The sequence below is a fragment of the Peromyscus leucopus genome, chromosome 22, assembly GCF_004664715.2.
Source record: "Peromyscus leucopus breed LL Stock chromosome 22, UCI_PerLeu_2.1, whole genome shotgun sequence".
NCBI classification, from domain to species: Eukaryota; Metazoa; Chordata; class Mammalia; order Rodentia; family Cricetidae; genus Peromyscus; species Peromyscus leucopus.
Genome location: NC_051081.1, coordinates 49,328,049 through 49,345,143, shown reverse-complemented (window position 1 = coordinate 49,345,143; position 17,095 = coordinate 49,328,049). Strand labels below are relative to the sequence as shown.

General features: G+C 53.3%; 1 protein-coding gene across 2 annotated transcripts in view; it reads left to right on the top strand.

Moving 5' to 3' along the window:
• Hpcal1 (hippocalcin like 1) overlaps positions 1 to 17,095 on the top strand; it is a 109,325-nt gene that overhangs the window by 76,991 nt on the left and 15,239 nt on the right. For both annotated transcript variants that reach the window (XM_028877693.2, XM_037198162.1), the window contains exon 2: positions 6,815 to 6,902. The gene's annotated coding sequence lies outside the window, so the exon portion shown is untranslated. The remainder of the gene's footprint in view (positions 1 to 6,814; positions 6,903 to 17,095) is intronic.

The window sequence follows — 17,095 nt, the reverse complement described above, 5'->3', positions numbered from 1 at the left end:
GGGGGTGTGCACTAACTCACATAATTTTAACAAAAACTTAACCAAGTAGGAAGTGTCATTAGTGTGTCAAGAAGAAGAATAACAGGTAAAGGTCACCCACCAGGAACAAGGCTCTGAGCTGGCCAGAGGGCCATGTTGCGCTCTCTGCCTGTCCCCTTCCCGTCAGGCTTGGGCCACAGCCTGCCTTAGGTCTGACCGGCGTAAAATGCTGGGCTCCCACAGAAAAGGGGAAGTGTGGGAAGCACCCTGCAAGAGACTGGGCTCTGGGGCCCCGGCCCTGCCTGCCATGTCTCTTGGAGCTCTGCACCAAGCTCCTCCCTGCCCGGATGCCTATGCATCCTTGGGAGCAACAAGACCTGCATCCCGGGGCTCTGTATGACTCACCCGTCTCTCCTTCAGAGGAAGAGACTCAACAAGCTGTAAGACAATCGCAGACAGAAATCAGGATCCACCAGACATAGCTCCACATAATTATTCCCGCCTAATGACTTCTGCTCCTTGAGTCTGTCTCCAGCAATGACTGCAATCTTTATCTGCCACTGGAAAGCTGGTAGCCAGGGAGCCCCTGTGGCTGAATGATAGGGCCGGGAAGAAATTTGCAATTCAAGTTAATGGAGTGTTCACAAGCGGCCGGGAGGGTCTCTGGAATGGAGGGCTCTTCGGCAAGGAAATATGGGATCAGAGCTGGCTGGAAGGGATTGGGGGGGATCTTCCTCAGGGGTTCATCTCACTTCCCTAGTCATGTTAGTTATAGTGTAACAGAAGACACAGCTGAACACCATGTGTTTAAGAGTTCTGTTATCCTTTAGGGACCTCTGTTCAGGTACAGTCAGATCCTTGACTTCCCCCGGCAAAGAATTTCAGGACAAGGCAATATAGAAACAGACTTGGGGTTTATTTTAAAAAGAGTTTTTGTTTTGTTTGTTTTGAGACACGTTCTCGTGTATCTCAGACTGGCCCTGAACTTCTGATCTTCCTGCCCCGACTTGTCAAACAGTGAGGCCATGGGTGTGTGCCACCATGCCTGGTTTTATGCAATGAACTGACGACCTCATACACGTTAGGAAAGCCTTCTCTCTGAGGTACACCCCCAGCTCAAAAAAAGAGATTTTAAACATAGATTTAAGAACAAGAGTTGGGGCCGAGCGGTGGTGGCGCACACCTTTAATCCCAGCACTTGGGAGGCGGAGCCAAGTGGGTTTCTGTGAGTTCGAGGCCAGCCTGGCCTACAGAGAGAGATCCAAGACAGACACCAAAACTACACAGAGAAAACTCTGTCTCAAAAAAAAAAAAAAAAAAAAAAAAAAGTTAATACAAGGAGAAGCAGGGCTGTGGAGGCGGCTTGGTAGGTAGAGAGTGTTTGCTGAATAATCATGAAGACAGAGTCTGAACTCCCAGAACACGTATGAAAAGTTAGATGCAGTTGTGAGTGTGCGTAATCCTAGTGTTCCCATAGGAGACAGGCGAATCCCCGCAGCTCACAGGCCAGTGAGCTTGGCCTATTGTGTAGATTCTACCTCAAATAAGGAGGAAGGCGAGGGCCATCCGCTAAGTCTGTCCTCGGGCCGCCACATGAGCACTGTGGCACACCATTCCCATAGTCACACACACGAATGTACACACACGCATACGTATGCTCAATAAATAAGTTAGACAGGGTAATGCTCAGGGAAGAACAAAACTCACCGTCCACTCCCTTCTCTTGGAATCGGCTTCTGTGTGACTTTCATGGCCCTGAAACTACACCCTTCAAGGGATGTTTACAGAGTGGAATGTGATCCTGAGGTACGCCAGACAGAATTACAGCCTGCTAAGGTCACAGAGGTTGCTTGGGCAGTTAGGATGTTTGATTGTAAACAACACTTGGTAATTTTGCTCGTGAGAGTTCCAGAAACTAGAGAGGAGCCAGGCCATGCTCGGGGTCATATGTATTCAGGCCTTGGGCATGGCTCATTGTTGTATTCAAGAAGCAGCCTCTCTCTCTGTTGGCGTCCTCCGCAGTCAATGTTCACTGTGCTTGAATTTTTGACTACCAGCAGGCCAGCGGCTTCCGCTGTGCGGTTTCCCTTCCCACAGCTCCCTAGCCTTCCCTTTCGTGGAGCATCTGACCATGGCTGAGGTCACAGGGTGTGCCCAGTGTGTGCCCAAGGTCATTCAGCAGCTGGGCCAAGCTTGAAAGGAGAACTTCCCCTGGGCCTGCCCCAGACCCAGCAGGTTCCCTTTAAAACCTGAGAACCTCCCTTGGGGACAGGGATGGCTGGGACAAAGTGCTTTCTTGGGTTGAGACTCGTCCCCTGCGGTGAGCTGGGATTGGTGAGTGGTCCCCATGTAGCGCTGTTCCCAGAAGGCTGGCCATGGTGAGCTTTTGTAGCTGAACAGCCAAGGCACCTGCAGTTGGTTGAGGGCCAAGTGCTCTCTTAGTCAAGGCTCTCTAGAGCAGGGGTTCTCAACCTTTCCAACACTGCGACCCTTTAATACTGTTCCTCATGTTGTGGTGACCCCCCCCCTCCAACCACAAAATCATTTTGCTGCTACTTCATAACTGTTACGGATCATAATGTAAATATCTGATATGCAAGATATCTGATACTTGACCCCTGTGAACAGGTCATTCGACAACCCCAGAGGCCATGACCCACAAGTTGAGAACCGCTGCTCTAGAGGAACAGAACTGATAGAATGAATATATATTACAAAGAAGATTTCTTGCTGGGCGGTGGTGGCGCACGCCTTTAATCCCAGCACTCGGGAGGCAGAGCCAGGCGGATCTCTGTGAGTTCAAGGCCAGCCTGGTCTCCAAAGCGAGTTCCAGGAAAGGCGCAAAGCTACACAGAGAAGCCCTGTCTTGGAAAAAAAAAAAAAAAAAGATTTCTTAGACTGGCTTACACAGTAGGACAGTGTTGGCCAATGCTGCCTGGCTGTACGCTGAGAATCCTTTATGCTCAGTACACGAAGCTGGATGTGTTAGCAGTCTCGGTCCAGTGCTGAAGGTATGGAGGGTTCACAGAGAGATGCTGGGCTTCAGTATATGTCAGAAGGCCAAAAACCTGGCCTCTGATACGTGAAGGATGAAGGCAGCATCGGAGCCAGAGTCCATGCACCTGCCAGCGAGGAAGGCAGGCAGGCAGGCGGAAACAGCCCACTCTCAGAGGGTCTCAGACCCTTGAGTCAGTCTTCCAGGAAATACCTTCAGAGACTCACCCACCCCAAAGTGTGTGTTGACCCCAGATCCAATCAAGTTGACGACCAAGATTAGCCACCACAGACACTAATGGTGCAGGGTCTCGGGAGCTGAGAGGTGGCAGGCTGAGAGGGGGAGACCCCCCATATTCACACACCTCAAAGGAGGTGGGGTGCTTGTTCACTGCATCCTCTAGTAATTTTTTTTAAGAATTAAAACAATTTTTTAAGATTCAATTGTGTGTGTGTGTGTGTGTGTGTGTGTGTGTGTGTGTATGTACACCCGGGTGCAGGTGCCTGTGGAGTCCAGAAGAGGGCGCCAGATCCCCGTGGAGCAGGAGTTACAGGCATTGGGAGCTTTCTGACATGGATGCTGGGAATAGAACTCAGGTCCTCTGCAAGAGCAGTGCACACTCTTAACCACTGAGCCATGGCTCCAGCCTGAATTTGTAAAGGTTTTAGGTTACTATATCAAGTATTTGGTTTTCTCCAAGTGGGTTCCTCAAGGTCGCCATCATACCTGTGTGCCAGTGTGCACTGTTCTCATTTGGCTCCCCGTCCCCTTAGCCCTCCTCTGCCTCCCGCCCCCTCCCTCTGCCTCCGCCCCCTCCCTCTGCCTCCCGCCCCCTCCTCTGCCTCCCGCCCCCTCCCTCTGCCTCCCGCCCCTCCCTCTGCCTCCTGCCCCTCCAGCTGCCTCCTGCCCCCTCCCTCTGCCTCCGCCCCCTCCCTCTGCCTCCTGCCCCCTCCCTCTGCCTCCCGCCCCCTCCCTCTGCCTCCTGCCCCCTCCAGCTGCCTCCTGCCCCCTCCAGCTGCCTCCTGCCCCCTCCAGCTGCCTCCTGCCCCTCCCTCTGCCTCCCGCCCCCTCCCTCTGCCTCCTGCCCCCTCCAGCTGCCTCCTGCCCCCTCCAGCTGCCTCCTGCCCCCTCCCTTGCTTAGAGCCTTCTGCTCACATGTCACGTGGCTCCTGTCCCCTTACTTCTTCCTCCCTTGGGTTCCTTCCCCTCTTAGGCTCCCCTTTCTAGTTTCATCACACTCACATACACGCACCACCCCACATACACATACACACATTCACTCACACACACACACACCACCACCACCACCACCCCACACACACAACACATACCCCACCACCACCACCATACCACATACACACAACACACATGTCCACGTACACACACACACACACACACACACACACACACACACACACACCACCCCACACACATTCACACACCCTTTTCTGAGTTTGGCTCATTTCCAGTTCTTTCCATTTTTTTGTGCAAGTCTCATGATTTCATTTTTCTTTCTGATTTCGTAAAATCATGCCATGTGTACCCTGTGAGCTCTTAAAATTCCCCTTTGGTTAACAGCAATGACTGCAGGAAGTGGGGCCTGGGCTGAGGATTTGCATTCTGGGTACTCCACTTAGCCTAGAATGACACAGGCATGTCCTGGAGGCTTTTCCTCCTCAGTAAGCCCCTTCGAACATGGCTCTTGGCCAGGGTTGTGGGGAAGGCAGAATGGGGAAATGGGTGACTGACTGTACACCTGCCTGGTGAGTTCTGCTGCAGCTACCATGCTGTTTGTTCTGATGACTTTTCACGGGGTTCCCCTCTTTTCTGCCATCTGCCTGGGTCTTCACCCCCTGAGTGTCAAATCAGGACTCTTGGAACCCATTGAATCTTGGGGCTTTGAAACACCTTGAGAAAGTATGGACAAGGTGGAGCACGGGATGCTGAAGTCAGTGAAGCCGGTCTGTATACAACATGAAAGACACACTTCCGTGTGTACCCGTGAACCCGGAATACATGGCTCAAAGCATGAATGCTAGTGTAAGCTGTGGACCTGAGTGACAACAATGACCATGATGGGACAGATAACCCGCTCTGGTATAGGGTATGGACCAGATGGGTCCAGAGGATGTCTCCGTGCCTCCCTCTGTTTTTCTGTGAACCTAAAACTGCTCTAGAATAAAGTCCATTGAAAATACATCTGGGGACTGGAGAGATGGCTCAATGCTTAAGAGCACTTACTGCCCTTTGAGAGGACCCTGGGATGCTCACAACAACCTGTACCTCTGGCTCCGAGGGATCTGATGCCCTCTTGTGGCCTCCATAGGCACCTGCACTAATGTGCATATTCCCACACTACTGGGCACGGATCTGGTGGGGAAGTGTGTGGCTTTTCTAGTCCGGATCTTGAATTTTAGGGCTGAGTCTGAATCCAGGGCTATTTCTTTATAAAGCACTGTGGTTTAGGCGCCTGCTGTATACAGCTTCTGACTGGGCGTTGATGCAAGGGAATGAAGCGGATGTGTTCCTGACTTTGCCGTGTCCAGTCGACCGGGCTGGGTGGGGGGAGACATCCAGTCCTCGACCACCCCAAGTCTGCAAAGCAAGGGGAGCCCCCGATCCTCCTGTACTTCAGAGCAGACACTGGGGTGACCGGTGCTTGGTGCAAGGACTAGATAGGAATGTGATCATTGCTGTAGATGGAGGGACCGTGTGCCAGAAGGGGAAACTGAGATCAGGCCAGGAAGAGAGACCGTGCTCAGGTGACAGGGCTTTCCAGGTCCCATTCTGCCTGCCTTTTGACTGTTGAGTCAGTTAGCAGCTTCCCTAAGTCCCACTTTCCCCCTCAAGGAAATGGATGTGACGCTGGACCTCCCTCCTTGGTCTGCCCTGAGGATCTCAGGGGACAAGGACAGCTTTGAGTGAGGTACAAGACTATTCAGGAACGTTCCCATAATACTGTTCACCTGGAAGGGGACACCAGTCCCCAAGTGGGGAGCCGTCGGGGAAGAGAGAGAGATGGACTTCAGAGATGGCCCTCTGCAGGGACTTTGGGTTGCTGGGCATCTTGAAAGGGATAGAGCGATTCTTGATGCTGACGGGGTATTTCTTTATCCGCGATGGTGAGGGCTTGTGGGCTCTCTGAGTTGGGATGTATCGGGTTTTGTTTTAATGTGCATCGGTGTTTTTGCCTGAACGTATGTCCCTGTGAGGGCGTCAGATCTTGAAGTTACAGAGAGCTGTGAACCGCCATGTGGGCGTTGGGTTTTTGAACCCGGGTCCTCTGGAAGAGCAGTCAGTGCTCTTGACCGCTGAACCACCTCTCCAGCCCTGGGATGTATTTTTAGTCAATGTACACGTTAGATGTATACATTGTATACATCTGTGTACCCAGCGCTGAGAAAGGGAGGCTGGGACAATTGGCTGGGGCAGTTCGGGCTTTGAGGAGGCAGCCTGGGGTAAGCCCAGGTAGGGGGCCAGACATGGATGCCCCTTTGAACTTACCCAAACGCAACCTGGATGTTCCACCAAGCCTCCTAATGACCAGAAGGGACAGAGAACCAGGCACCACACACACAGCTGCGTCTCGGATGGCCCAGAGTCACCCAGTTGAGCCAGGTTTGTGGACTGGAGAGCCATGGCCGTGATCCGTGCCCACACTGGCTTTGTGAGAATGGAACCCCAGCCGAGCAGGGGCAGTGTCTCAGAGGCGTCTGTTAATGGGAGATTGTAGGACTTGTAAACAGACACACAACCACAGCCGCCATGCTTGGGTGCAAGTGGATGGAACATGGTGGGTTCATGCCAGCGTCCCACGTGACCTGTGTTCTTCTCTTCCAGGGGCATGGTCTAGCAGCCCGGTCAAGCCTGTACACCAACCCCCAGCAGTTCTGACCCGTGCTCTGTCTTGGTCTCCACTTGGGCCTAGGTAAGTTGCCCTGGGGCCAGGAGGCCCGCAGGTGATGATTAGGGCTGTGGGTGGAAAGGGGTGACTTTTTTGCAGAGACTGTGTGGGGACAGTCTACCCAGCGCTCTCAGGGGACAGGTCGGGAAACTGAGGCTGGGAGGTTAAGAAGAACCCTTGTAGGGTTCAGCTCTCTTCTTGGTCTGAGAGCATTGTGTGTGCCTGGGTTTGTGCCTGTGAGCCTGTCCAGGGAACAGAGTTGGGAGGTTAGTATAAAAGTACGTGCCGGGTGGTGGTGGCGCATGCCTTTAATCCCAGCACTTGGGAGGCAGAGACAGGCGGATCTCTGTGAGTTCGAGGCCAGCCTGGGCTACAGAGTGAGTTCCAGGACAGGCTCCAAAACTACACAGAGAAACCCTGTCTTGAAAGAAAAAGTACGGAATAGAGAACAAAGCCATCTCTCCTGAGGTTCCTTTCATCCTTCTCTTTGTACCCTGCATACCAAGACCTCCCTTCTCCCTTGCTTCCCCCCCCCCAGGCCCTACCTCAGAAGGGGGACAGCGCCCAGAGGGGAGGGGTCAGTATCGCCAGAATGAGCCAGGCCTTAACTGTGAGGCCAGCATCACCACCTTTGAGGGGTCGTGTGTATCAGGGTTCTTGCAAGATTCGGGGGCAGATGTCAAGTGGGACTTCCATCTGTGGCTCTGGTAGATGTAGCTCCCCAGAAACTCAGACCATCAGCTCTCAGCAGACCTGGGTGTGGCTGGGTTCCCCTTCCCCCGGACACCCAAGCTCCCATAGCATTCATACAGGGATTTCCAGGGCACAGGGTGTCCTCGGGACTTCCTGTGGGTGGAGTAACTTTTCCTGCCTTCATCTTCCGGTGGGAGAGGATATCTCCTGCCTATCCTTTGCTCCCCCACTGTACACCCTGTCCGAAGGAAATACCCAGAAGGGCCCTTTGCCTTGGGAAAGAGGATCTTCGGGTCCCCTCGATAGAAAAAAAAAAAAAAAAACAAAAAAAACATAATGGGACATGGAGAGCCGTGCTGGGCCTAAAGAGAGAAAAGCAGTCGCCTGAGTCTGCATGGCTGAGCGCCACCTGCATACGTGATCCCAGCCCCAGGGTCCTTGACTCTAGTCGCCACGAGTCCACAGGGTCATGGCAGAGTCCTGCTGAGCCTGGGAACCGACGTCTGGAAGCTGGGGCAGACAGAGAGAGGTCAGAGGGATGGACGTTAGAGCCCATGGGGTCCCTTCTCATCCTGAGGCCCCTGGGCGCTTTGGTGCATGGGCAGTGAGTCCTCGGTAGCCAACCACACCCCTGAACTAATGAGGAGGGTCTGGGTCAAGCGGTTCTTTCTAGTGTGATGTCAGAACGCTGCCACGGTGTCAGGGGTCAGGGGATGCGCAGTGGGAAGACGCCTCTGAGGACGGACACCTCCTCCATTCCCACTGTGGAGGAGAGTCTGTACAGCAAGCCTGGGGCACAGCCTCCCATCAGCTGCCCGCCCTGGCAGGCAGGGCGCGCACACGCTCACCGTGTATTGAGAATAAGCTTCCGGGCTGTGGCTTCCAGTGGCAAAGGAAGAAGCAGAGTAAAGCTTGGGCCCTAAACTCATTTTCATATGGAGGGGAAAAAAAAAAAAACAAAGTTGGAAACAGGGCAGGAAGGCTGCATGTTGAGGCTTCCCTTTTGGATAAAGCACTCCACGAAGGCTTCAAGAGATGCTGCTGAGGAAAAGGGCTGACGAGGTTTGGGAGCAAAGGCCCGGAGACAGCCGTAGGGATGGATACAGAAGCAGCGGGGGATCTGTGTGGATGGAGAGGGTGAAAAGATGGGTCAGACGGGTGTGTGTGTGTGTGTGTAGGTCTGAGTCACAGGCTCAGTGAGGATAGCATGTACAGCCTGCAGCTCAAAGCTCACCGAGGAACGAACAGTAGCTCTGGGTTTTATAGATAGTGACCTGTGCTTACAGGTTTCAAAGATCAATGTTGCTCACAGAGGCCTGTTTGGCTGGCGGCAGCAGCTAAAACAATGATTCTCAACCTGTGGATAGCAAACCCCCCCCCCCCCGAATTGCATGTCTGATATCCTGCATATCAGGTATTTATATTGTGATTCATAACAGTAGCAAAATTACAGTTATGAAGTAGCAACAAAAATAATTTTATGGCTGGGGGTCACCACAACATGAGGAACTGTTTTAAAGGGTTGCAGCGTTAGGAAGGTTGAGAAACACTGTTCTAGAAGAGTCTAAGTTAATGGCTGGAGACTGGGTGTGCTATTGGACTTAGTGCAACTAAGCTGACCCCCTCTGTGATGATCCCCACCTTGGGATGACCAGCTCATCTTAGATGACCCTGGCCTTCCTGAAGTGGACCCCTCCCATGGACCCACATGGTCTCAGGGTAGGGTATAGTGAAGGGCAATCTTCCCTGTGTTGAAAGTCGAGGCTTATTTTTAACACAACAATGACTTGGCAGTATCAATTCCTGTGGGTGTCCTCCCTAACCTTATTTAGGAAGGTCATGCCTAGAGAGCTGTGTAGGCAGTTGGGAGACCACACACAATGACGGTGCACTTTGGCCTTCTCATCCACCGTGGAATTCTCGGAGGGATGGGAACCACTGTCCTCACAGGGGGAGCCTGCCTCCTGTCCTTTCTTGAGTATCTGCTTTAAAACAGGTTCAGGGCCGGGCGGTGGTGGTGCACGCCTTTAATCCCAGCACTCAGGAGGCAGAGCCAGGCGGATCTCTGTGAGTTCGAGGCCAGCCTGGGCTACAGAGAGAGTTCCAGGAAAGGTGCAAAGCTACACAGAGAAACCCTGTCTGGGGAAGGGGGGGGGGGACGACAAAAACAGGTTCAGTGTGAGTGGATGCCCTGGGCCACCGGTAAGCAAGTCCAGCCTGGATCTTGGCCAGTTGGAAACTTAACTGCCAGTCACCTGGGTTCAGTGACCGGAACAGGCCAGAACAAGGTGTACTATGGCAGACCTGTGTGCACAGGAGGGCTGGATTCTCCCAGCCAGAGCTGAGCCAGCTCACACACCTCCCGCCTACACCCTGGCCTCTCCAGGTGGGGTCCACATCAGTCCTTCCCCCTCCCCCTCCCCTTCCCCTGGCTCACCCTGGGCACATGTCCCCGAGTTCCTGGGACAGCCCAAGTTTCACATTTCTCTATGGTTGATCTTTTGAATGATCTTGGACTTCCGAAACCCAGTGTGTCAATTTTCAGGCTGGATATTGTTCTTTTAAAAATGTTAAATGGCACTGTTTACCGGGCAGAAAGGTCATGAGGCACGAGCCACAACAAAACCCAGTATTAGAGCTTTATTTTGGGGGGGGCGCATGACACAAAAGAACAAGGCCTGGGGAAGAAGCATGTGCAGAGGACAGAGAGAGAGAGAGAGAGAGAGCTAGAGATAGTGGGGGCAGAAAGAGAAGAGGAGTCTGTGTCCCGCTTTTTAAGGATTCCCGTGCACATGCTCATTAGGCTCATGCCACGCATGCGCTGATTGCGTGACCGCGCTGATGACACAAGACGTAAGACCCCTTGCTTAGCTGCTGAACCGCACATGTGCGGTCATGGAGCTGGAGTGGCGGCAGAATCCTAACAGAAATACCGAGCACACAGGAGACATGTAAACGTTTGCCTGGTGGCAGTTGCTGGGATCTCCAGGAAGCCCACTCTTGGGCTAGAGTTAAGACTATGGCTCAGAAAGGGTGGGCTGGAGGTATAGCTCAGTTGGTAGAGTGTTTGCGTAGCATGCGTGAAGCTCTGGGCTCCATCCCTAGCATGAACCTGCACAGGCCTGTAGTCCTACACTTAAGAGGTGAAGGCAGGAGGGTCAGAAACTCAAGGTCATCTTCAGCTACATAGCATGTTGGAGGCCTGTCTGGGAAAAGTGAGATCCTGTTATAAAGAGGAGGCAGGGGCTAGTGGGGATGGGGGGGGGACACAGGCTGGACCAGACCATACATGGGTGACTGGTGCAGAAGCATGGGTGGGTGGGGATTATGCTTGTGGGCCACAGAGCCACCATCAGTGCCTGCGTCTTCAGGGGCAGCCTGTTCCCTCCCTCCCGGACTTCCTTCCTCCCTTGAAACAATTACCGTGGCCTTCCTGTGTTTGGTTGTATGTTAATTGGTCATGAGATCAGTCCCAGCTGTGCCCTGGGGAACTGGAACCCAGCCTTGCGCCCTGGGGTGGGGGGTATGATGGACAATGGGTTCATCTTGAACCTCACCCTCTGCCCACCACCTGCCTGGACGTGACCAGGCAGAACAGGCGCAGGCTCCATGTAGGAGGAGAGGGCCCAGGGCCTCTCCTGTGCAACCAACAGAGGGCATTTCGCACAGCTGTGCATTCCCCTTGCTTTGCTCTGGGATTTCACAGAGGAGGTATTCAGTCAGCGCCTGTCACTGCGGCTTCACAGACAGGCTTGTGCATGGCTGTGAGGCTCCAGGCCTGTGATATCTGAATGGGGAAAAAAAAAAAAGGAAGGACATGACTGCCCCTGGATATGGTGGAGGAGGTTTACTGTAGATATGAGGGACGGCACAGCCAGAGGCAGGGACATCTGGAAGAGTCCAGAGTGACCGTGTGAAGAGAGGTGGGATTGGGGAGGGGAAAGCCAGACCAAGAAGCCAGGAGGGTAAAGGGTAGGACCAATCAAGGGCTGGATTATATAGGGAAGGGCAGCCCAGCCTCTGGGCTAGAGAAGTTTAGGGTAGGGGGCAGGATACGTCAGCCAGAAGGGCCCTGTAACAGGTAGAGACTTCAGGGATGCTGGAAGAACCACTTTGAAATGTTAAATAGGTACCTCAGCCATTTTTTCCAGGGTTTCCAGTAATATCAAGACTCAAAATGTGCGAAGGTGGCTTTTCTGAGCTGCCCACATGATTCCTTATAAACGTGTTCCCAACTGGACTCGTGACTGTGGCTGCTGTGGCCTCTGAGGGGCCGCTGCAGGTACATCTCATTCTCGTCCCACCCCGCCCGGCCCCCAAGTGCTATCTGCAGGGATGGGAGGGAATGATGATGTTTTAATGACCATGACTTACTGATTTTATTTCTTCCCAAGACATTAGACATGAGTCAAATAGCTCCTGAGGTGATTCCCTGGAGGTTTTCTTCTGATCTTAAAAACTATGCTTGCCGCCTCCAATCTACAAGCTCCATTGGGGACCACCTATCACAGGGGTACCTTGCCCCGAAGACAGAACCGTGTGTTAAACCACAGCCATAATATTTAAGGTGGCATTTCTTTGTTTGCGTCTTTCTACCTAGGGCGCATTATTAGAATGGGGTCTGAGCTCATTCACTTGGGGCACATGAATTCGGATGCCCCAGTCCACTGGGGAGCCATGAGGTGAGGATCTAGACATCACTCAGGCAGGGGCCTGGGCTATAGCTTTCTGCTATCGACTGGGAGCAGTGAGCCTGCCAGCCGGGAGGGCGAGAAAGGGGCGTTCATGGCTAGAAGGGAAATAGACTGCTCAGGTACCTTAGGAGCCTGCCCTGGGGGCCAGGATACATTTCAGAGCGGGGATCTACCTGCTTAGGCACAGAGCTGCCCAGAAGCCTTGGAGGGAGGTAAATGTGTCAAGGGAGGCCTCTTCCAGACCTTTCTGAGGCTGGCAGCGATCAGGGTAGCCAGTGTTTTAATCTATGGTTACAGACGTCTCTATGTCTCGGGCGTGACGGCTGTGGCTTCAGGTTGTGTTGTTGCGTGTCACCCAGATTGTGTAAACTTGAACCAATCTTTAGGAAATGCCATCAGCCCTAAGGCATTCTATTCATTTATTTCCTCTTTCTTCCCCTCTCTTCTCCTCCCCCTCCCCCCGTTCATTTACCCTCTCAGGTTGTTCTGTACTGTTCTAGACTGTTCCGTGCTGTTCTGTGCCTGTTCTGTTGAGTAGTACTGTCGACTGTGATTCATGCCTCACCCCCCTTTGTGCTCCTGGAGGGAGGACAGGCCCCAAGCAGAAACAGAGACTTTTGGTCCCCAAACCTGCGTCTACTACGAGCTCTTGAAAAATTACCTGCTGTGGGGGCTCCTGTACCCCAGGAGAAAACCCTGAGTCTGACCCCATGAATCCCCACCCCCAGGTTGATGCACCCCAGGTACCTAACACATTCCCATGCTCTCGCACTTTCATAGCTACTTGCCTCTGTGCACCCTGTGGCTCCCTCTGCCCATCCTCTTCCCTGGATATCAGTCAGCCTCCTTTCTCCCCAGCTGCCCAAGGTTACGGCCATCCCCCTTGCACATCCTCAGGCCAAACCCATGCACACCTGGTAACAGTGCAAACAGCAGGGGGAGAAGTGGATGGATAAGTGAACTCACCACAATCTTGTAAGAATAGTGCGTTCCAGGGGGACATCCTACCCAGTCCCAGTCTGCCCGGGTGCTCTGCGGACTCCTCCTAACAGCTGTTTCCTGGGGCCATGAGGGATGGGAGACTGCGGGTAGTCAGTGAGACAACACATCATTGTGTGAGGGGTGGGAGGATGTGTGCACGTGCACACGCGTGTGCATGCTATGCAATGTGTGTGGCGTGAAATGTGAGTCACAGACTGAGGGTCCCTACCCCTCACCATAGGGTCCTATTCCCAAGCAGTAGGCATGGGCTTCCCAGCGGGCACGCCCCGACCTTAGAGAAGGAGCCTTCCCCCTCCTGAAGCCCTTGCTGCTTGGGCCCTGGACTAGACCTTCCCCTTAGCCAATGAGAGCCTCCGCCGTCCCTGCCCTTCTGTTTGCCTGACAGCATCCTTCCTTCCTTCCGCTCATTTCCTCTTTGAAGTACAGGAGTTAGAACATCCACAGCCCCACCCACCCCAGGGATGTGTCCAGATCACCGCGACCCCAGGCTCTCTGCCTGCACAGGACACACACGGTTCTTCATGCTACCGTGCTAGGTCTGACAGGCAAGAGCAGCTTTCTGGACCTGCGGCCTCCTGCCGCTCAGTCCTCTGATCCCAGACTCACTCAGTGACTCCATCATTCATAGTAAAGGTCCAGCCAGTTCCACCACCATGCATTTGCCTGATGGTTCAGTTCCTCTCCATCTCCTCGTGGCTCCCACTTTCCTTCCTGTCATAGAAATAGTTATGCTATAAACTCATCACTCGGGGACCTTCGCTCTCAGTTTACAGCTGGGAAGCCTGGAGTCAGGGAAGTTAAGCCAGCCAGGGCATATGGCCAGAAGGGAAGGCTGCGGGCAGGGTCTGCCCCAGGGACCACCAAGCCCCATTGTGGCCTGGCACCATGGGCTGCAGCCCTTTTAGAGAGGCTGGGTCGGGAGCAATGAGAGGTAATCTACCTGCTTTGATGCTAACCTGGCTCAGCACCCTGGGGTTACTGCTAGGCCCTCCCAGGAGAGTTGGGTGCTGGCCACAGGCCAAGGCAGCCCGAGTCACTATACAGAGGCAGTCCTGGAAGGCCTGTTCCACGTTCCCTTGTCCACTGGGGAAAGGCTCTTACTGGCCGACAGCATCAGAGCATTGCTGATATGAACGATCATCCCTCCCAGTCAGGAATCCGTAAGTGAATCATTCCACAGCCAGCCCAGGAGCCCCGAAGAACCCACCCCACCAAGCCTGGAGCCTGTGTGCCAACCTGAGCCTGGGTGCCGGGCAGCAAGGCAGAGAGACCTCTGTTGGCTCCATCCCATCAGAACTGACCGCCCAAGACTTCCGGCTGTAGAGGGGCTGGTGGGAGGAGACAGAGGTCTCTGCCCAGCTCCAGCTTGCGGTGATGTGTTACACACCCTTCAAAAGGGCGTGCAAGGCATGCTGTGCTCCTGTAATCTCAAGGAACGTCTTGAGTTCAAGGCTGGCCTGGGCTGTGTAAAAAGACACTGTCACAAGAAACAGGGAGAGAGAGGCAGGCAGGCAGACAGACAGGGGACAGGCTGGGGTTGTTGGTAGCATGCTTGCCTACGGTACACAAAGCCCTAAATTCTGTCCCTCAGTACTGCACAAAATGGGTATGGTGGTGCATGGCTCTAATCCCAGCGCTTGGCAAATAGAGGCAGGAGGATCAGGAGTTCAAGGTCCAGTTCAAGTCCAGCCCGGGATCCAAGAGACCCTGTCTCAAAAACAAGAAGCGGGGAGTCAATTCATAGTTTATACTCAGTCCCCAGGAGCAAGACTGTGTGTTTATACGATGTGTTTGTTCCTATTGGTTCAGTCTTGAGCTTCTAATGTGTAGGTGAGCATCACTGGGGTCCTGAGCTATTGTTTTTGTTTTTGTTTTTGTTTTGTTTTGTTTTGTTTTTTTTGTTTTTGTTTTGTTTTGGTTTTTCAAGACAGGGTTTCTCTGTGTAGCTTTGTGCCTTTCCTGGACCTCACTTGGTAGCCCAGGCTGGCCTTGAACTCAGAGATCCGCCTGGCTCTGCCTCCCTGAGTGCTGGGATTAAAGGCGTGTGCCACCACCGCCTGGCTAGTCCTGAGCTTTGGTTTCTATACAGCTGGCCATTAGGTGAGAGAGTTGGGGACTGGACATGCTCTGCCTTCCATCTCTCCAGCCCTCCCCATTGCCAGTGCCTGGTCTGACTGGGTTGGTCATCTTCTTGGTCATGCTCCGTGTTAGTTGGCCAGACCCCTGTCCCTGTGACATACTGTCACTTCCTCCTAGGTAAATGCTCTCCCTCGGCCTCCCAGCACTCGCTCACACACTGTTCCTTGCCTTCCCCTCCCCCACTATAGGGAACTAGGTACCCAGATGTCCCTCTGGTCCCATCTAGAAGCAGAGGCCTGTAAAAGGTCTAATGATGTTTACTGTGGTCCAGTCACCCCCCAGAGCGTCTTTGATGATAATGACCTCTTTGGAAGGAGCAGGAAGCCTTACTTGGGACCCAATGGCTGGGTTGCTGTCCAAACGAAGGGACATCCACATCGGATGAGTGAGCAGCCTCCTGGTGTGACACATTCCTGGGTGTCTACCCTGCTGTGTCTATGCCCGTGACAGTGAGTGGAGGTTTCTAGAAGACCAACCCAGAATGTGCCTTCTTGTAACTTCACATCAGAAGAGGCCACTTTGCCATCCTCGACCCTCACATTCCTTCCTGGGTCTGTAATCCTGGAGGTCACACATGTTAGAGCCCTTGGGAGGCTGGGAAGAGTCCTTTCATTCCTGGGTCCATTCTCCGGGGCACCGTGCTCTGTCACCACGGTGCTATGGAGACAGGAGCAGCCCAACCTCAGGGTCTTTCTGGTCAGCTAGTCTAGACAGAATGGCGAGTAGGAACCTCTAGGTGCAGAGAGAGCCCTGACTCTGAAAGCAGAGGGTGGAGCTGAGGGAAGGGAAACAGGGATCGAAGAGCAAAAGACAAAAGCCATCCCGGGGGCTGGAGAGATGGCTCCATGGTTAAGGACAAGTTCTGCTCTTGCAGAGACCTGAGTTCGGTTCCCAGCACTTGTATCCCGCAGCTTTGAGCTGCCTGTAACTTCAGTTCCAGGGCTCTCCTGTCCTCTCTGAACACATGGCCCACAGACATACACGTGAATAGAAATAAAAAGCAATTCTTTTTAAAGAGAAAAAACACATCCTGATGTCAACCTCTATGCTCTCTCTGCACATGCCAAAGGGGTGTGTGTGTGTATTATGTGTACATGCTCGTGTGTGTGTGCATGTGCATACATGTGTGCATGAATCCTAGAGGTCTCCCCAAGAGGAAGCACCAATGCTGAAGGAATGACTCTGAATCAGAAAAGAAGGGAGGAGGAACTTCAGGTGCAAAGGCCCTGGGACTGAAACATGCTTACCAGAATCTAATGGTGAGAAAACCAAGTAAATGACACCCTGAAAATGGAGGTCCTTAGGGAAGGTAGGAAGTCCTGTCAGGATGCTGAGAAGAACAGTGACTGTAGAGTCTGCAAAATCTGTCCTCCAAGGGGTGAGGAGAGGTTTGTGTCTGAACGGGCTGCAGCAGGTGAGTAGGGGCTTCCTGGGTGACTGGAGTGGGTGTGACCCACATGAGCCTTGGTTGGTGAGGAGAACCACCCACAGGGCCCTCTTCCTGTTACAGGGGCGGTTTCCTCTTGGGGGTTTCCTCTTCTTTTTCTCCACCTCTTCCGGTTCCCTAACTCGCGTGGAGCCTTTCAGCCTTGGAGACTGCAGAGGGAGGGAGGTGGAGCCGTGCGGGGTGGGGTGGGACTTTCCATGCCGTCTGGCCGGCTGCCACTTTCTAACATTACACTTTTACTC